This window comes from Anastrepha obliqua, chromosome 6 (genome assembly GCF_027943255.1).
Source record: "Anastrepha obliqua isolate idAnaObli1 chromosome 6, idAnaObli1_1.0, whole genome shotgun sequence".
In the NCBI taxonomy this organism is placed as follows: Eukaryota; Metazoa; Arthropoda; class Insecta; order Diptera; family Tephritidae; genus Anastrepha; species Anastrepha obliqua.
The window spans coordinates 64,444,276-64,463,585 of record NC_072897.1 but is presented as its reverse complement, the minus strand read 5'-3'; positions in this window follow the sequence as shown (position 1 = coordinate 64,463,585).

Sequence of the window (19,310 nt, the reverse complement as noted above, 5' to 3'; positions counted from 1 at the left end):
AGGGAAATAGGTCAGTAGCTACAAATAGTGGGAGTTTATTTGGTGGGCTTAAGGATGGGAATAGTTGTGCTGGTCCTCCAAGGTTGCGGGTAAATGCCTGTAGTTAATATATTGTTTTAGAGCTTGAGGCGTCGAGAAAGAAAAGGGCGAGGAAGGTTCTTAATCATAAAAAAATAAAAAAAATAAATAAATAATTGGAGCGTACACTTCTGTTAGGTGTTTGGCCGAGCTCCTCCTCCTATTTGTGGTGTGCGTCTTGATGTTGTTCCACAAACGGAGGGACCTACAGTTTCAAGCCGACTCCGAACGGCAGATATTTTTATGAGGAGCTTTTTCATGGAAGAAATACACTCGGAGGTTTGCCGTTGCCTGCCGAGGGGCGACCGCTATTAGAAAAATGTTTTTATTAATTTTGCTTTCACCGAGATTCGAACCAACGACCTCTCTGTGAATTCCGAATGGTAATCACGCACCAACCCATTCGGCTACGGCGGCCGCCGGTTCTTAATCATATGGAATGGAATTCTATCACTTCCGGGAGTTTTACCTGTTATCTTAGGGAGGGAGGATACTAACTCAAAATAGTAAGTATTTTGAGGAGGGTGAAAGATGGTTTAGGGAGAGTATTTCATTAAGAGCTTGTTGTTTGATGGAAAAAATTCAAAATTCCTGCAAATTCTTGTGATATATCCGGAGGATGTAGAAGAGTGCCACATAGAGAACTTAGTGCTGAGATGGAAGTATAACAGGTCATTCCAGTTACACTCTTGATATTAGTCAACATTCTTATTGTACTGGAGTTGGAACTGATGTTATTAGATTTTTAGCTGATCTTGAGCGCTTTCTTTATTCATGCTATTGATTTTGTTTGGCTTGCCCTTAATTTGCAAGTTCAGTATTCCATGTATTAGTGGAGTCGATTTAAAGGAGTTTCCACTTGTTTGTGGGATGGATAAGTTAGCCGCGCGTCGAACAATTTTCCGTATCCTAGATGACTTTGGCGGAGACCGGGAAAAACTCACATCCTCTTAGAATTTTAACCAATTAGCCGAATCGGAGGATGGTTCCATGTGTAGCAGTTGCGCAAGTGGCGGAACTTACTGACCGCCATTCGCTTGGGAGTGGCCAGGACGATTCTCCTGCATATGGTTCAAGCAGCTCACAGCGTCCGGGATTAGCCCACGTATCCTCTGGGTAGCTTCCGAACACCCGTTCGGGAGAGAGCTAACGTGAGAATGCGAAGCATTCCAGAATAGCTGGTTGTGCGCTGGGTTTGGGAACCCGCTACTTAAAAATCCGCCCCCAATAAAAAGATTTACAAAGCCTCGGATTAGAGCTACCTTTACTGCTGACGAGCTCTGCGAACGAACTAAGCGATATGATTTGAGGGCATGCGCCTGGAATGTCCGGTCCCTTAATGAAAAAGCTGCCTCTACTCTGGTGGTTGATGTCCCCGTTAGAGTAAAGGCTGACATCACTGCCACTCAAGATATTTGATGGACGGGGTAAGGGAAGAAAAACATAGGACCTTGCGACGTCTACTACAGCTGCCATGCAAAGGAGAGCAAATTCGGTGTTGGATTTGTTGTAGGAGAGAGACTTCGTCGTCAAGTACTCTCGTTCACTCCGGTGGACGAGCGTCTCGCAATAATCCGCATCAAAGCCCGTTTTTTTACATCTCGATAATTTGCGCCCACGCCTCGACGGAAAAGAAGGACGATGCAACCAAAGATTCCTTCCATGAGCGCTCGGAACGTTCCTATGAGCGCTACCCCCGCCACGTGCTTGGCGACTTCAACACCAGGGTGGGCAAAGAGGGAAGTTTTGGTCCCACAGTCGGAAAATTCATCCTGCACAACGAGACATCCGGTAACGGATAGAGGCTGATCGACTTCGCGGGGGCCCGAAACATAGTAGTCGGCAGCACCAGATTCCAGCACACAAAGATACATCAAGCTACCTGGCTGTCTCCTGATCGAAAAACGCGAAACTAGATCGATCATGTTGTGATAGATGGAAGACACGCTTCTAGTGTATTAAATGTATTAGATTAGATTACGTACGATCTGACGATCGAAATATGTGAGTGCGAGGAGCTTAAGATGCTGGCCAATAGGAATAACGCCCGAAAATTGTACCAGAAATATGGTTTTAAGACCGGGGCGTTTTCCTGTAAGAAAAAAGACAGCGAACTGGTGACTGACTTCCAGAGGAATCTAAAATTATTGAGCGAACACTTCTCGAACCAGTTAAACAGTGATAGCTGTGCATGTCACAGAGAATGTGAAGATACCGATATGACAATAGTCGAGGACGGAGTTGTCGTTCCAATACCCGACCATGACGCGAGATTAATCTTCTAAATATCGCCTATAAGGTTCTAGCGAGCGTATTGTGTGAAAGGCTGAAGCCCACCGTCAACCAACGGATTGGACCTCATCATTGTGGCTTTAGACTTGGAAAGTCTACCACTGACCAAATATTTACAATACGCCAAATCTAGGAAAAGACCCACGAAAGGAGAATTCACATACACCATCTTTTCGTCGACTTCAAAGCTGAATTCGACAGTACGAAAAGGAGTTATCTGTCTGAATTGGTATCTCCGCAAAATTAATACGACTTTGCAAGATGACGTTGCTCAACACTAGCAGCACCGTCAAAATTGGGAAGGACCTCTCCGAGCCGCTTCATAGCAAACGAGGTTTCACACGGGGTGACTCGCTGTCGTGTGACTTCTTTAACCTAATGTTGGAGAGCATCGTACGAGCCGCAGAACGTAATTGCTCAGGCACGATATTTTATATTTATATTGACATCATCGGCCTTAACAACCGCGCGAAATGGGTCTGGTGGTGAACGAAGACAAAACAAAGTACCTACTATCTTCAAAGAAACAGTCGGTGCACTCGTGTATTGGCACCCACGTCACTGTTGACAGTTTTAATAAATTGTAAATAACTAAAAGGTGGTGCATCCTGTACTTCTTAATAGCTTCATTCAAGCTGGATTTCTCCAATTTTTGATTTTAATTACCTCTTTAGTTTGTAGAAATGTTGGACAAGTATTCGATGAGGCGACCAGTTAGCGCACATTACTCCTGTGCATTAGGAGGCGGAGTGAGGAGGAAAGTTGCAAGTGCGGCACAGTGGGAGCTTTTTGAAGTATTTATCTGTATGACCTAGTTTTTGACAAGATTAACGTCTATTGGGGATGTATGATAGGACAAGCGGATTCTCCATGCTTCTTCGATTTTATCAGGAAGTCTATATTTGTCAAAAGTCAACAGAATTTAGCTAGTGGTTTAGATACCCCATCGATAAATCAGGTGAATTTGTAAACAGCTGTGACTAAATGCCCTCAATGATATCATTTTCCGGTAAAGAAATGGGAAAGATGGTACCTTTTACACTACTCCGGGCAGAGTTTTGGCAAGCAAAAACTCCTCTGCCACTTATTTGCTTTTAAAAAAAAGTAATATACTCTCGTCGCAAAGTTCGGAGATAGAACTCACATATTTTTTAATGCCGAGTATTACTTTGTGAATGGCAAAGAATGATAAGGCCGTAAGTAATTGATTTGCTTTATTGGTTTTTATTGTAATGTTTCTTGGTGATTGGTAGTTCGGGAAACAGGTCCAAAGGCGTTGAGTGCGCTTTTTTACCTTTTGGCCTTTGCTATTTTTTTTTTAGATAACAAAGTCAGACGGTTTTTTAATATACCATAGTGTATAAAAAATCACGGGTCTCGATACCAAATTCGCTGATAAAGTAAGCAGGAGATAAATTTATTGTTATTGTCTTAAGTTGTTATTTTTCAACCGTCCTGCAAGAATTTTTATGTTTTTATTTAAAATTTGTAATTGTACTTCGACATAACTCATACCCACCGTTTTGGTAAATACCCGGGAATGTTGCCTCGGAAAACTAACTACTAAACTTGTATACGATAATCCAGATACCTGAAGTGCAAGAAAATAAACTGCTTTCTACTAGCTGCCCATGACCTGCATCGCCCGTCTTTAATATGAAATGTAAGGAAAATTTTCAGGAGACGCTAACGGGATTGACCTTTAATTCGTACCTATGAAACGGTTTCTCATCCTGCATACATACTTGCTCATGGCTGTACGTCAGTTGGTTCATCGATAAAGGATTCCTCCAAACGCATCATTCTTTAATTTGCAAGACAATTTTAGCGTGATTTTAATTTCATTATAATTAAATCACGCATCAACATTTCTAATACTTCCATCGTAACGCTTGGAACTGTAATTATTGTATTTTCGCCCGGAAAGAAAACAAAATGAGCCGCTGTTTTACCGATGGCCAAAACAGGTCATCTTTAGGATTATTTTACACACTTCTTATGATTGGCCCCGTGGTTTATTAATCATCATTGAGAATGCTGGTCGAACCGAAAACTGAATCATCATCAAAACATGTTTACTTTTATCCTTTTCTACTATAGGGTGGGCCATGTAAAATTTGCTTTGAGGCTATAAAAAAGAACTAATCAATATTTTTTCAAACTTTTTTTATTTTGAAGATTGAATATTGTCATTTATGAATGAAAAATAATATCGTTCAAATGACTGCCACGACTGGCTTTATAATAGGCCATTCGATCAACCCAATTTTTAAGCACATTTTCGATTGTTTGGGCTCCAATTTCATGAATGGCAACTTCGATTTCGTATTTTAAACCATCAATCGTCTCTGGATGGTTCGCATAGCATTTGTCCTTAACGGCTCCCCACAAAAAATAGTCCAACGGGCTTAAATCACAGCTCCGAGGCGACCAATTGATATCGGAATTTCTGCTGATTATTCGGTTTTCAAAAACGGTAGCCAAAAGTTCAAGTGTAACTTTGGCAGTGTGACATGTTGCACCGTTCTGTTCAAACCAAATGTCGTCCATGTCATCCTCTTCATTTTTTGGAAACAAAAACTCGTTGAGCATGTCACGGAAACGCTCGCCATTTACTGTAACCACGGTTCCTCGCTCATTTTCGAAAAAAATGGCCCGATGATGCCGCCAGACTAAAAACCGCTCCAAACAGTGACTCGTTATGGATGCATTTGCTTCTCTACAGTAACGTATGGATTTTCTGAGCCCCAAATCCGAAAATTTTGCTTATTGACGACCGATATGAAAATCAGAAAAGAAGAAGAAGACTCAATATTTTCAATATTACCCAATTTTGTTCAAGCATATAGCGTCCCATTTCCTAAATTTCAAACCTTTAAGTAAATTATGAACACATTTGACATGCCATTTGTGTTACCATTCTCAAAAAAATAGGTGGTTCAAAAAGCAAACGCTATATAGCCCACCCTGTACTATCGTTGCTTTAATCACGTTGTTCATTAACTTTTTAAGGGGGGAAACCGGTTTAGGAGGCCAAAATTTTGGTGTTTTTCGAGAAATTTTTGAACAAAAAAGGAATAATCAGAAATTATATAAGTTTTGAGGATATTTTACTTATATGTTTACGTACACTTTTAAATTTTTTTGAAGCAATTTCCGCGGGAGATAGTGGCGTTAGAGCGTGCTGTCCATGGACGATCGCCATCCGAGTGTCTTGCTGGTGGGAATTCCTGAAGTTGTAATTTTTCTATGAAATCAACAGCAATTTTATGTTTTATTGTCAACATATTTCCTAAGAATATGATTAGGTTCAATGGTGGTAAAAAAATATTGAAAATTGCATGCTTTTGAGGCGCTTGAACACAAATAGTTTGTTTATACCATATTTTTTTATCTATTTTGCTTAAAAAAAAAAACATTTTTAATAATAATATTATTCGAAGATTAGGTTCATATGGATTAGGATTGAATAAAGAATACTCCGAAAAAAATTTATAACGATTCGTCTATAACTTTTTGAGCTAGAGTGCCCACCAGTTGAAAAAAAGTAGTTTCGAGAAAAACGTCGTTCTAACTAACGCGCGATATGGTGCGGAACCGACGGGTAGTCACTGAAGTGCTCATAGAATCGGGAATAATGCGAATTTCGCTTTTTTTACCACATATTCCTGAGTAGTTTTACGATGTATGCAATAAAAAAATCGATTTTTTGATCGATCTAAATTGGTTTCCCCCCTTAATAGCGAGTCATGTTCCATTGCACAGTTTTGGAAATATGATTATCATCGAGCCTACCTTGAACTATAAATTATGTGGTGGCATCCGTGGTAATTGGCTATAGATTTGACCTTGAATTGCTATATTCAAATCATCTACGTCCTTAATCGTCGTTGCCAATTTGCTCCTGGTAGTTTAAGCGTAGAATGAGCTGTTCGTCCACCTTATGGCATTGTTGCTGTAAAGCATTTCGATCGAATTGCCATTATTGATTAAATGCATCATTCGTATTGTCGATTAGGGATTGGCATTCCTAATTCATGCAACATCTTCGCGAATATCATCAAGAATAAATCCTATATCAAAATCAACGCCTTGTTGTGCATCTCTAATTCATACTAAAATTTTGCACTTTCTTTGGTTGTACGCATTTGATGCAAATTTTCATCTTGTAATTGCTGTAGAAAAGAAGTGGGCTGCATGGAAATCATTTTGAAAGTATTTTAGCCAAACGTGATCGAGTTTTATGCGCAGTAGGCGAAAAAACGCTATCAGTAAGCATCAGTGTGATCCCAATGTGTATGATCCTCGAGTAATGCTAACAGGCTTCTCGCTATGTTGCACCTTTGAGTAATTAATATCATAGAGTCACAATCTCGAACAAAAATTATTTTGCCAGTACTGGCCTCCCATTTGCACTCAAATATTTTATCCTTCTCCTTTTTACATAAAGTTAGGAGTGTAAAAATCAGAGAATGCGCGTATAATCGAGTCGAGCTATAAAGACGACCAATGATGGCGGTAAACGACGCAGAGTGCTGTTCCTAAAAATAGAAAGTGGGCAAAAATGGATGAAGTTTCATAAAAATTTATTCCATAGTGGGCTAGACTACGCTGAATCCCTGATATTCTGTTTTTTTTTGTTGTTCATAGCTTTTATTTATATTTTCAGTGAAATTAAGACTAAAATGAGGGTTAACAGTTTTTTTCTGAAGCATTGGAACAATCCAAATACGTCTATATTTCGGACAACAAACTTTGTTATCTGTGCCCACTCAGAAGACACTTGTAACGCAGTAAAGCAAGTTCTGCGCGGGGCGGACAGAAAAATAGCAGACGATTCGCTAAAAATGCTGTATATGTAAACATAGATACACTACAGTAAAAAGTAGCAATTTTGTTTCAAAGTAAGTTTTTAACCGTGAAAACTATATTACTTATATTACCATAAGTGAAGATATATCTTAATTAAGTATTTATCTTGTATAAGAGAACAAAATATAATGAAACTTCCAATAGTACGAAATGTCGAAGACTTTAATTCGTTTTAAGCCAACGCGGCTTTTGTTTACATCATTAGTGTACTAAACTTCAGCAGCTAAAACAATCACCATTCGCTATGATTGTCGCCATTCTGTCGGACACTTACAAGACTAATGGCCTCTTATTTTCGCCAAGCGTTAGCAAGAGGTAAGTAGATGAAGCAACCGGTATAAATGAACATTTGTTGGCAACGCGAGAATAGAGCTGCCTCAAATTACATTTGTTTGTACGACAGTAAGCTATACCAGTCTAATGAGTTATAACCATACTCGCTAGTGGCGAATCTTACTTGAGAACTTTGTTATTGCTTTCGCTTATGGACAACTCAGGTGTGTGAAGGAAGATGTGGTGGGCTTTAGCTTCGTCGCTGAACACAATTTTTCGATAAAAAAGTGGATCTTCGGCCAAATTTCCAAGAGCCCATTCACCAAAAATTCTGCGCTGCGGTAGGTCGTTCGGCTTCAATTCTTGCACAAGCTGTATTTCGAAAGGCTTCACATAAATTCTTTCGCAAAATTTTCCACGTTGTTGAGTAACAGAGGCCCAAATGCTGCGAACGGCGACGAATCGATAACACAGTCCTGCGAGGGTGAGTTTCTAGAATGGCTGTACTTGTTTCTTGTAGTTTTTTATGCGCTTAAAACGAATCTGACCCTCAAAATGCTCCATCACGTCAGGATTTTGGTAAATGAAGCCTAAAAGGTCAAAAAATGGCCATTTATACGTTGGGTATAACGTCTATTGGCGTAACTGAAACTGTTAATTTCAAAATGTCATAACTTTTTTTAAAAAAATCGTACAATAATTTTAAAAAATGGGTTTTAAAGCTAAAGAGTTGTACTATGCGACCTTTTTGTCGAAAATTGAAAAAAAAATTTTCTATCCCAAAAAAAATTATCAAAAATGGCTAAAATGGCCATTTTTTGACCTTTTAGGCTTCATTTACCAAAAATCCTGACGTGACGGAGCATTTTGAAGGTCAGATTCGTTTTCAGCGCATAAAAAACTACAAGAAACAAGTACAGCCATTCTAGAAACTGAAAAAAGTTAAATTTCGCAGGCCTGTGTAATTGATGGTCATCATTAACACTGGCCGATACAGCTGCGATATTTTCTTCAGTTCGCACTCTACGTAAGCGTGTTGGTGGTTTGATGTCCAATAATATAAATTTGGTTCCAAGTTTAGTCACAATAGCTCGAATAGCCGCGTCAGTGGGTCGATTAAACTGACCATAAAATGGAAGAAGCGCGCGATACAGGGTTTGATTGAAAAGTAATGAGCCCTCCCGCACGGAGCGTCTGCCAAGTGATCAACCGAGTCGGCTGGTGAAGGAAAATTATCGTTGGACCTTCCCCTTCCACTAGAAACCGGTCCCAGTTCGCTGGAAACAGCGTTGCAGTCAACATCGCTCCGCGCTGTTTTAAAAGTGTGTTAGGATTTTGCAGTGGCGAAAATGCAGCGATCGTTGGAGCAACGTTACTCGATCAAATTTTGCGTAAAGCTAAACAAAACGATATCGTCCACAAGGAGTTTATACCTCCAAGAAGCACTGTAAACGCGGCATTTTACAAAGAAGCGCTCCTTCGGCGCGACGTCATTCCGGCGCTTCCCCACCCTCCCTACAGCCCAGACCTGTCCCCTCCGGACTTCTTCTTGTTCCCGCACCTCAAAAGAAAGCTGAAGGTGAGGCGTTTCGACTCCATCGAGGCGATCCAAAAACCACAGACAGCCGAATTGAACACGATTCCGGCGGATGAGTTTAAGAAATGTTTCCTGCAGTGGAAGGACCGCTACCAGCGGTGTATTGACGCTCAAGGGTCCTATTTAGAAGAATATTAGTTGTATAAGCCAAAAGGTTTAATAAAACTGCGTAAACAAAATAAGGCTCATTACTTTTCAATCAAACCCTGTAAACTTTCTTAACAGAACACGCATTTCTATAATAAAATTCAATGATTTGCAAGCGTTGTTCGTTTGTAAGACGATTCATGACTAAATTATAGACCGAACTGAAGATGTTTGACAGTGACAAAACACGAAACGTGCGTCAGCTGTTTAGACCACCGGCTTAAAAAGATAATAGCTAAAAAATCTCCCGTTACATAATAAATAAAATACATAATCAAGACACCTTCGGTGTAAAAGTTTTGATCTACCATAAGCTCGCCTTAACTTTCCGGAGAAGCTTTTATTTAGCGTCATTTAAACAGTTTTAGACTTAAGACTTCCATCAATTGTTTCTGGTGCGAAAGCTCACTTTATTTTACAGAACCGTTATCTTTTTCCAAGAAGCTGTACTTTTGATAGTATTTTCGGCGTTTCATAATGATAAGACGCTAGTCGAAAATAAGCTTCTGCAGAGATAAAAGTGCTTGTTGTTTTGGATGACTTTATTTATAATTTTATTCAATTTAACCTAAAATGCCGAGTGGTTCAATATTATCACAAGATCAAATAAATTTCACAAAAACAGGCAGAAGTCGTTGTGTTATCCGAAATTTTATACGGAGTCCTAAAAATTATTTACAACATTTTGAAGCCCGTTGGAAGAAAATTGTCACTATCAAGTTGAGAACAGCGAGCAATCGTAAGAAAAGCTTCTAACTCGACTAAGTCTTGCGCCAACTTGGCCGCTGTTGTTCAAAATAAGGTTTCGAAAACTACACTACACACAACATCGAAAGCAACTTTTGATATACAGTTTACATAATCCCAAATGAATAGTGGGGACTACAAAATCGATTTGGAAAATAGCCAGGATAATCGACAAGTGCCCTTCGTTTTTCAGCAAGACAAAGCGCGAATCCACGTAAGCAGGGAGACAAGGCAGTATTTGACCGATTGTTCCATAGAAACTATGGACTGGCCTGCGTGTTCTCCGGTTCTAAGCCCAATAGAAAACATTTTGGGTATATTATTCAGGAGAGTTTACGCCAATTTGACAACACCAACGAGCTTAAAGCGGCAATTAAGGCAGAATAGCCTTCTTTGGATGTAAATTTACTTAAAAAAGTTAGTAGAATCGATGAAAAAAGGTTATTTTGTGTCGCTAAAGCAAATGGTGCTTCCATAGAATACTAAAATATTCTAGACGGCAGAAAAAAAGTTCGAAAAAGTATACTTTTGTTAAACGATCACTTTGATTAAACAGTGTCTTATCATTTTGATACGCCTAGAAATACGTTTTTGCTAAAAAGTTTCTTCATATATTAAAAAAAGTTCTGAATTCTGTAATGATACAGATAACTTTTGTTACTTTAATCGATGTGTAAAATTTTTATTTTTCCCTGAAATCTATAAATTAAAATACTTCGGTAAATTAAGGGTGTCTTATGATTATGAAACGCACCTTTTGTGAAGTTTCATTTTAATCTATCACCATGATTCTAAATCAGAGAACGTAAATTCATAAAGAAGGTTCAGGAACGAATGGGCAGTTACATGCCAAATGCTAAGAAAACGCGACTTAGAAATTTTTATTATTTCACCACGGCTTTGGAAAAATTAACATACCAAAGTTAACATGGCGGAGCGTAGTCAACAGAACTATATAAGTTATTGGTTTCTCGATCGAAAAACTAAAAAATAATATCTTTTAGGTAGCAGAAGCTTCTTTATTTACTCAAAGCAACTTAATAACTAATCTAAAATATATTTCTTACTTCTACTTATTCTACGAAGTCACGTTGGTTGACAGGTGACTTCTGTTGGTTCCCAAGAATGATAATGCACGGTCAGCTATTGAATAGTTGCGCATGTGGTGTCGTATGCCCGTGGGATAGCGACTTATTTATTGGTCGCATGCTTACGCCCAATTTCAGAGTATGTGCCATTAACTTATATAGTGTTTGCATTGAAATGCAAATTGCCGTGATTTGGTGTTTCTGTTGTTGTTCTTGTGAGTATTTCTACTGAAATAATCTTAAAAAGCGACCGGCACCGTTTTTCTACCAGCTTCTGCCGATGGGATTGAAGGAGAAGGTTGAGTCTGGTTGTATGATCTCCTACCTTCCAATGACCTGTAAGTGTTGCAGTGTTGCGTGAAATGTTTGGTCGATAGAATCCTAGTTAATTGCTTCCACCTTCTTTCGGCTAAGGCATGATAGTGTGAAAAGTTAGCTACTCTTGCACCAACCTCCTTGTAGAGTTTTAGTGATTTGCATGCTTCTCTGATAGCTATTAGTCCTGCCTGGAACACGCTGGCATTGTCAGGAAGTCGAATTGACTGAAATAGGTTGAGCGGCTCCGAATGGAAGCCAGCTCCCTCACCACAGTTCATCTTAGAACCGGCAGTGTACATTTCAATATCGTATCTTCCAATCACCTTCCCTTTGCCTCATTCCGCTCTCGGTGGAAAACGTACCGTGATGTCCGTTTTGAAGTTTGGGTCGGAGACTGTGTAGTCTGATATTTTTGAGCAGCACCCTGTAAGAAGATCTTGCTGTGACCGTACGGCCTTGTTGTCCAGCTTCCTATGTCTATGAGTCTCACCGCGCTGCAAGTATCGATTGTTTTTATATGTAAGTCTAATGATAATAGATGAGTTAAGGATTAAAGTTTGGTATCTTGGTTTATTAAGTGAATAGTATCAGTTCAGTTTTGCTCGGGCTTACATTTAAACAACAGTCTGTGGCCCAATTGCTGAGTAAACCCAGAGCTCCTTCCATAATCTCACTGATTATGGTTGGAAACATTCCTGAAACCACAACCACTATGTCACCCGCATTAGCCACTACTTTGATTCCCTTTCGGTTAAATTTGGTAAGAATATTGTTGACAACTAATAACCACCACAAAGGGGATAAGACCCCTCCCTGAGGGTATCCCTGTAGACAGAGCGTTTTACCGTGCTGCTGCCTACCTCACCGATGATTATTCTAGTTTTAAGCATGTTCTCTATCCATTCGTGGAGACCTATGTCTGTACCTAACATGTTAAGAGTCTCAATTATGGATCTTGTGCTAACATTTTTAAAAGCCCCCTCTTTTACGAGAAAAGCGACTAGGAGTATTGTTTCTATTCTACGCTCCTCTCAATCGTACTTACAACCTCATGAAGAGCTGTAGATTTATTTGTAATCTTCTCTCTGAGATATACATCCAACAATCACTCGAGAGTTTTGAGAATAAAGGAGGATAAACTTATGGGTCTGAAATATTTCGGTGTATCATGACCGCGTCTACCATCTTTGGGGATAAAAATCACCTTAACCCTCCTCCAGCTTATTGGAACATGCCCTAGCATAAGACTTTTTTGAAAAATACCTCCAGCCACGGAATCGTCGTTTTTCGAGTGGGCCGGCTGCTTTGTATGGTTAAAAGTTTTTCATTGCCTATAGAACTCTATCTTGGGATACGATGTGGTTGATTGTAATAGATGACAGGTTGGACGTTTGAACACTGTTACTATTGTACTCAATATACCCTGTGTTACCTGGGAAATGTGTATTTATTAGATATTCGAATGCATTGGCCGAGGATTTTGTCCATTCCCCGTTATCTTTCCTCAAGATAAAAGGACAGGAGAGTTCCAAGCTCTCCAAGCTTCTGTCTGAACTTCTTTGATTGCTTTCTAGTAAGGCAATCCTAAGGCAAACTTTGTAGGGTTTGAAGTACTTGTGTTTGTAGCAGATGTTGAAGATTTCTCTTACCATTTTTTTGAGTTGACTTAGATATTCATTCCACCAGGTGGGATAAGTTGTTTTGCCACAGGACATGAAGCTTCAAGCCCTTTCGTGAACAAAGCTCCAGAAGCTCTTACTTTCTCATCTATGTAAGTCTTTGCTTGACGTTATGGTTTTATTTATGTGTTGAAGTTTGGACTGGATTACTCCAGTTTGTTCTTTTAGGGTTTCTTTATGGAGTCGGTTTCTCAAGCTTGAAATTGATATCGAAGAGAACCCAACTATGGTCCCAAAAGGATTTCTTGTCGGATGCCCCCAGCTTCTGACTATTTTTAGTTATTATATGTGCATAAAGTAACGTCTAAGGGCTCATCCCAGCCTGGAAAATTTTCCGAGCTCAGAAAAGTGAAGGTTGGGGTGGTCCTTACATTACATATGTCGAGATTGATGTTTAATAAGAATTCACAAAGTGACTCACCTCTTTCATTCGTCTCCGTACTGCCCCAGAGCTTGTTTCTGGCGTTTGCGTCGCAGCCTATCAACAGTTTGTCCGTGTTGTTCAATGTTGATAAGAACCGAGCCACTTCGTCTCGCGGCGCCGGCTTATCACCTTCGCCACTGTAAAATCAGGAGTGCTAAAATTAGTACACATAAAAGTTTTTTGGTGTTTTTGATTGGGGCTTATCGTCTGATTTAGAGTAAATATGTATGTTGATGTTGTTGTTGCCCTTAAACTATTTAATTTCAGTGCCTCTGACCCAGAGTTCCTGTAGGAATCTAATGTCGATGTCCCCCTCCCTGAGAAAAACATCCAAGTTCTATGTAGCACATTTCGTGTGCCGCAGATTAACCAGTATGGCTTTAGGCATCGGGTTGGTTATCGTCTTCAGCTAGGTAGAGCTTTTCTAGCTGTCTGTTATTGTCGACCTAATCTAGGTAGTCTTCATTTTATTGCTGTCTGCTTTGAATATTTTCAGTTTGGTCTTTCTCGGACCAAACCGCATTTTCTTGTCAGATTTTCACTCATCGTTAATCTGTAAAACGAATAACATGCTGTTTTTTTTGCAGTTTTTCTGCCTTCGCGATTGCTCAGTCGTCTATCGCAACCGCAGGGTTGTGTGATTTGAGCTACTTCAGCACATCTTCACCGTTTAAGTCCATCACTGGTACTAAATGCGAGGAAGGCAAGATATGTCACTAGCCGGAATGAGCTTAAGCTTTAAGCCTTTCAGCGAGACTTCTGAATGCCATCTGCTGCCTTTTGTGATGTTGTTGCTAGAATTGTTTGTTGTTGTTGCTTGTTTGGTAAGGGAGTGCTGTGACGGGCAGTTCCCTTAACCTTTACTGGTAGATAGGTAGGTAAGATGGCAAGAGTACCCCAGGTACGCTACAAGTAGCACTTACGTGCCGTTTTGATACCATAGAGTGGACCACTACCTGTGAAAGGATTAAGGGAGGAGATAAGATCGTCTACAGCCATCCAGTGCTGTTGATGTAGCGGAGGAGAGAAAAGGGATCTAGGCTGGAGAATTTCATCAAGTCATCCCCAAAGGGGACGCTGAGGAATCTCAAGCGCTTAGCCGCCAAAGCCGGACATCTGCAGAGAAAGTGTTCCACAGTCTCTTTCTCTGTGGGATCCCCACAGCTTCTGCAATGGGGGTTGTACGGAATTCCAAGCTTCTCCGCGTGAGTGCCGATCACCCAGTGGCCAGTGATCACCGCGATGAGTTTGGAAATTGAATGGCGGGGGGTTCCCATCACCTTAAGCGTTCTGTTTATGTCGTATTGAGGCCATAGTGCTTTTGAAATGGCACACGATGAGACAGACCTCCATCTGTCTTGCGCTTTTCTTAGAAAGAAGTTGTGTAGTTTCCCTTTAACGACGGCCAAGGGGATACCGATGTCTGAGTAGAGGGCAGCTGGACTCGGTTCTGCCGCCCCCTTCCTGGCAAGCTCATCGGCAATTACATTTCCCTCTATATTCCTGTGCCCAGGAACCCAGATGAGGGAGATGTTTCCTGCACGTTCGAGGCGTTTAAGTTCCTCCTTACAGGAGTTTACGAGAAGAGAGCTGCAATGCGGCGACGACAGTGCCTTAATTGCAGCTTGGCTATCGGAAAAAATATTTATGTCTCCCTCCCAACAGCGATCCCGAAGCATTTTGCATGCCTGCAGGATCGCGAAGACCTCTGCTTGAAAGACGCTGCTTGTCTCCGGCAGTTTATAGGAGACCGAGATGTTGGCTGATTTGGAGTAGACCCCCGCTCCCACTCCAGACTCCATTTTGGATCCGTCAGTGAAAACAGAGGCCTCTATATCCGCAACAACTCTCCCCTCTTTCCAATCTTGCCTGCTCGGAAAGATAGCCCTAGCACAACCCTCAAAGCACAGTTTGCGGATGGAGAGGTCGCTGCGAATATCAGAGAAGGAAGGGGAGATCTGCTTCAAGATGCTGCTATGTCCAACAGGGAGTTGTCTCCAAAGGCCAAACTCCTTCAGTCTGATAGCACTCTGAGCAGCAATGGATTTTACCTGCAGATCCACAGGAATTAAGTGGAGTATAACGTTGAGCGCAGCGGTGGGACATGTTCTGCAGGCCCCAGTGATGCCTACACATGCAGTTCTCTGCACTCTCTCTAATTTAGTGAAGTTGTAGCCCTTCTGAAGAGCTAACCACCAAACTAGGCAACCGTATGTCAAAATTGGCAGAACCACTAAGTTGTACATCCAGAGTACGACACGTGGCTTGAGGCCCCATTTTTTGCCGAACATAGATTTACAGGCATAGAAGGCTTTATTAGTCTTCTTAACTCGATTTTCTATGTGCAGCTTCCAGTGGAGCTTGGGGTCAAGTATTACACCAAGATACTTGACTTCCGATGAAAGTGTAAGACACTGGTTGTTAAGTCTAGGAAGCTTAAACGGCGGAGGCTTGTATTTTCTGGTGAATAGCATCTACTCCGTTTTGTCAGAGTTGACTCAGAGACCGCTACTGGCGGCCCACCTGCTGAGTGTAGCCAGTGCACCTTCCAAAATTTCAGCCATTACTGATGGGAAGGGACCTGAGACCATCAGGACCAAGTCATCGGCATATGCTACCACCTTTACCAATTTTCAACCCTAACAGCAGATGAGTTTGTAGAAAGAGAGATATCAAGAACTTCCTCCCAACCATTTGATGTTCCCGATGCCGGGAAAACAAAAGTTGGGGTGTTGCCCTTGTTACAGATAAGTAAATTACGGCTTAGTATAAAATCAAACAGAGACTCACCCCGTTCATTGATCTCGCTGCTGCCCCAAATGGTGTGTCTGGCATTCGCATCGCATCCGATCAGGATGTTCTCCTTCTTGGGCTGGAGAGTATCCACTAGATGCTGCAACTCCTCAGGAGGCGCCGATCTGTCGTGGGCCATGTAGGCAGATACCAAGCAGAAGCAACTCCCACTGGATGGTTCCACCCTGACCGCAGTCACATCCGGTGAACTGAAATTAGATAGCAAAAAGGCATTAATTGTGTTCCTTACTAGGATACAGGCCCTTGGCTTACCATCAGTATGGACATAAAAGAGGTCATAGGATCTGTCTCTCAGTCCCATGATTTTATGCTGCCAGATCCAAGGCTCCTGTACCAGGCAGACATCGATGTCCTCCTCCCGGAGGGTGACTCTTAGGTTATCTGTGGCTAGTTTGGAATGACGAAGTTTAATTTGTAATACTTTTAACAGACTGTTCAAAAGTGTTACTTACCTTTATGACTGCTCACCCAGTTCAGAATCTGCGTCCGTCCCAGACAGCCGCAGATCGTCGAGCAGCTTCTTGGTGTCATCCCCCAATTTCTCCAGGTCATCGTCCAGGGCGACAGAGGCGGGGAAGACCTTCACTTTGGCCAACCTGAGGCCAAAGCGAAGTTTGAACTGCTGTTTTTCAAGAGCCTCCAGCGACTCGTTGTTAATCAGCAGTAATATGGCTGAGCTATGCTGCTGAGGTTCTTCTACTTTGATGACAGACCAGTCATCCATAGGAACCTCAGGATTCTGAAGCTTGAGACACGGGACAATTTCCGAACTGTCCAGCTCCATTTTCGGCAACCAGATTCTGGCTCGTGGTCGCCTGGGAATTTCTGAGGCAGGGATGAGCTTTAGCGAAAGCCCCTCCCAGGCGTTGCTAACCGTAGCAAGGCTCTTCTCCAGAAATTCCTTCGAGTATTGATTGGCACATTTTATCACCCTACAGCCCCGACAGATTTCACCCGAGTCGAAGAGAGGTGCTGGCCCTTTTTTGTCCATGAGGTGTCTGACGACCATCCCCGATAGCCGTCCCTCGATGGCATCCCAAAGGGGTAACACCGCTCTTCCACTCTTGGTTTTTGCGTCCACGAGGGCAACTTGGAGATGGTCTCTGGCCACCTCACTGTAAGCCGCCCTCGAGGCCGCGCCTGCCGCACTGGTTGAAGGGCCCCCAGCCCCCTGGGTTGAGGAGTGTTTGCTCCTTTTGGCCACACGTTCACTCACATCCTGTGAGCGGTTACGTTTAGCCGAGCTCCGTGCCGGTTTTGGCTGTTGTTGTGGTTGTTGTTGTGGCTGGATTAATTTTGCTGCAGACGCGGCCTCGTACTCTCTGATCGCGGCCTCGTACTTCACCCGGTCCTCAGCGTCCCGCTCGTGCGCTTTACCGGCTTGTTCATTCTTGGCAATCTTTGCCAGAATGAATTTCGCCCTCAGGTAGCGCGCTTTGAGCAGGGTACCGGACGACTTCTTCTTCTTCTTGGTGACCTTCACAGTGGTCGCCGGGGTATTGCCAGGGGTCACCTTGGCGGCCTTACCAGAGGCCCCCAAGGAAACCTTTCCAGAGGCCGCCTTGATTTCCTCACCAGAGGTCGTCTCGGTAGCCGCCTGGAGAAGGCTTGGTCGTATGAGCGGGGTGCTATGTTTTACTGAACTCAGTCGCATCTTGGCTGGAACCCAGCAGGTTATCCTCCTAGGTGGCGGGTATTGTGTCGCAACGCGGCAAGAATTTTTTGTTTTTTCTTTAATATATTAGTTGACATCATCTGATTCTTGTGGTTGCTTCGCCTGACTGCGTCAAACTCAACAACCTACGAAAAGAAAGGGGAAAATATGGGGTCCCCCGCGGCAGCGACGCTTACCACGGTAACGCCACAGTTACTCCCGAAGGCGGTCAGGATTCGAGAGGGAAGCTCCGTTCACGATGCACATGTTTTAATTTCCTGCACCATTCAGTCCTCGGCACAATTTTGTCTTAGGCAAAATAACAGCAAAAATAACACTTTTCATTAATGCTTTTTCGCCGTCGGCATTTTGCATCCGCAAATGGATTATATCTTGTGAGATGAATAAATTATTTCTAATTATGTATATGCATGCACGAAGGTGAAATTTTAAGTATCTAAATAACTACATTCCACTAACTAGATTCCAGCATAAGAAGATTCACCAAGCCACCTGGCTGTCTCCTGATCGAAAAACACGAAACCAGATCGATCATGTTGTGATAGATGGAAGACACGCTTCTAGTGTATTAGATGTACGTACGATCCGAGGACTCAACATCGACTCGGATCATTACCTTGTTGCAGCCAAACTGCGCACACGCCTCTGTGTAGCAAAAAACGTGCATCTACCTACGCAAAAAATGTTCGACATCGAAAAGCTGCAATCACAACAGACAGCCAGAAGATTCGCCTCTCGACTCTCACTCCTGCTCTCAGAGAGTACTGCCCAACAAACCGGCATCCACGAACAATGGAGCAACATTTCTCGTTCTCTACGTACCGCCGCCGAAGAAGAAATCGGATTCCGGCGAGCCCGAAAAAACAATTGGTACGACGAGGAATATCATGCTGCCGCAGAAAGAAAGGATGCCACCTATAGAGCCATGCTGCGATCGGGCGCAACGCGCGCCATGTGGGATCGATACAGACAGCTGAAAAAGGAAGAGAGACGTATTATCCGAAAGAAGAAATGAGATGCCGAAATACGTGAGTGCGAAGAGCTTGAGAGGCTGGCCAACAGGAACAACGCCCGAAAATTCTACCAGAGAGTTCGGCGACTTACAGAAGGTTTCAAGACCGGGGCGTTTTCCTGTAAGAACAAAGACGGCGAACTGGTGACTGACGTACAGAGCAATCTTAAATTATGGGGGGAACACTTCTCGAACCTATTAAACAGTGACAGCTGCGCATGTCATCGAGAATGTGAAGATCCCGATACCCCAATCGTTGGGGACGGAATTGTCGTTCCGCTACCCGATCATGAC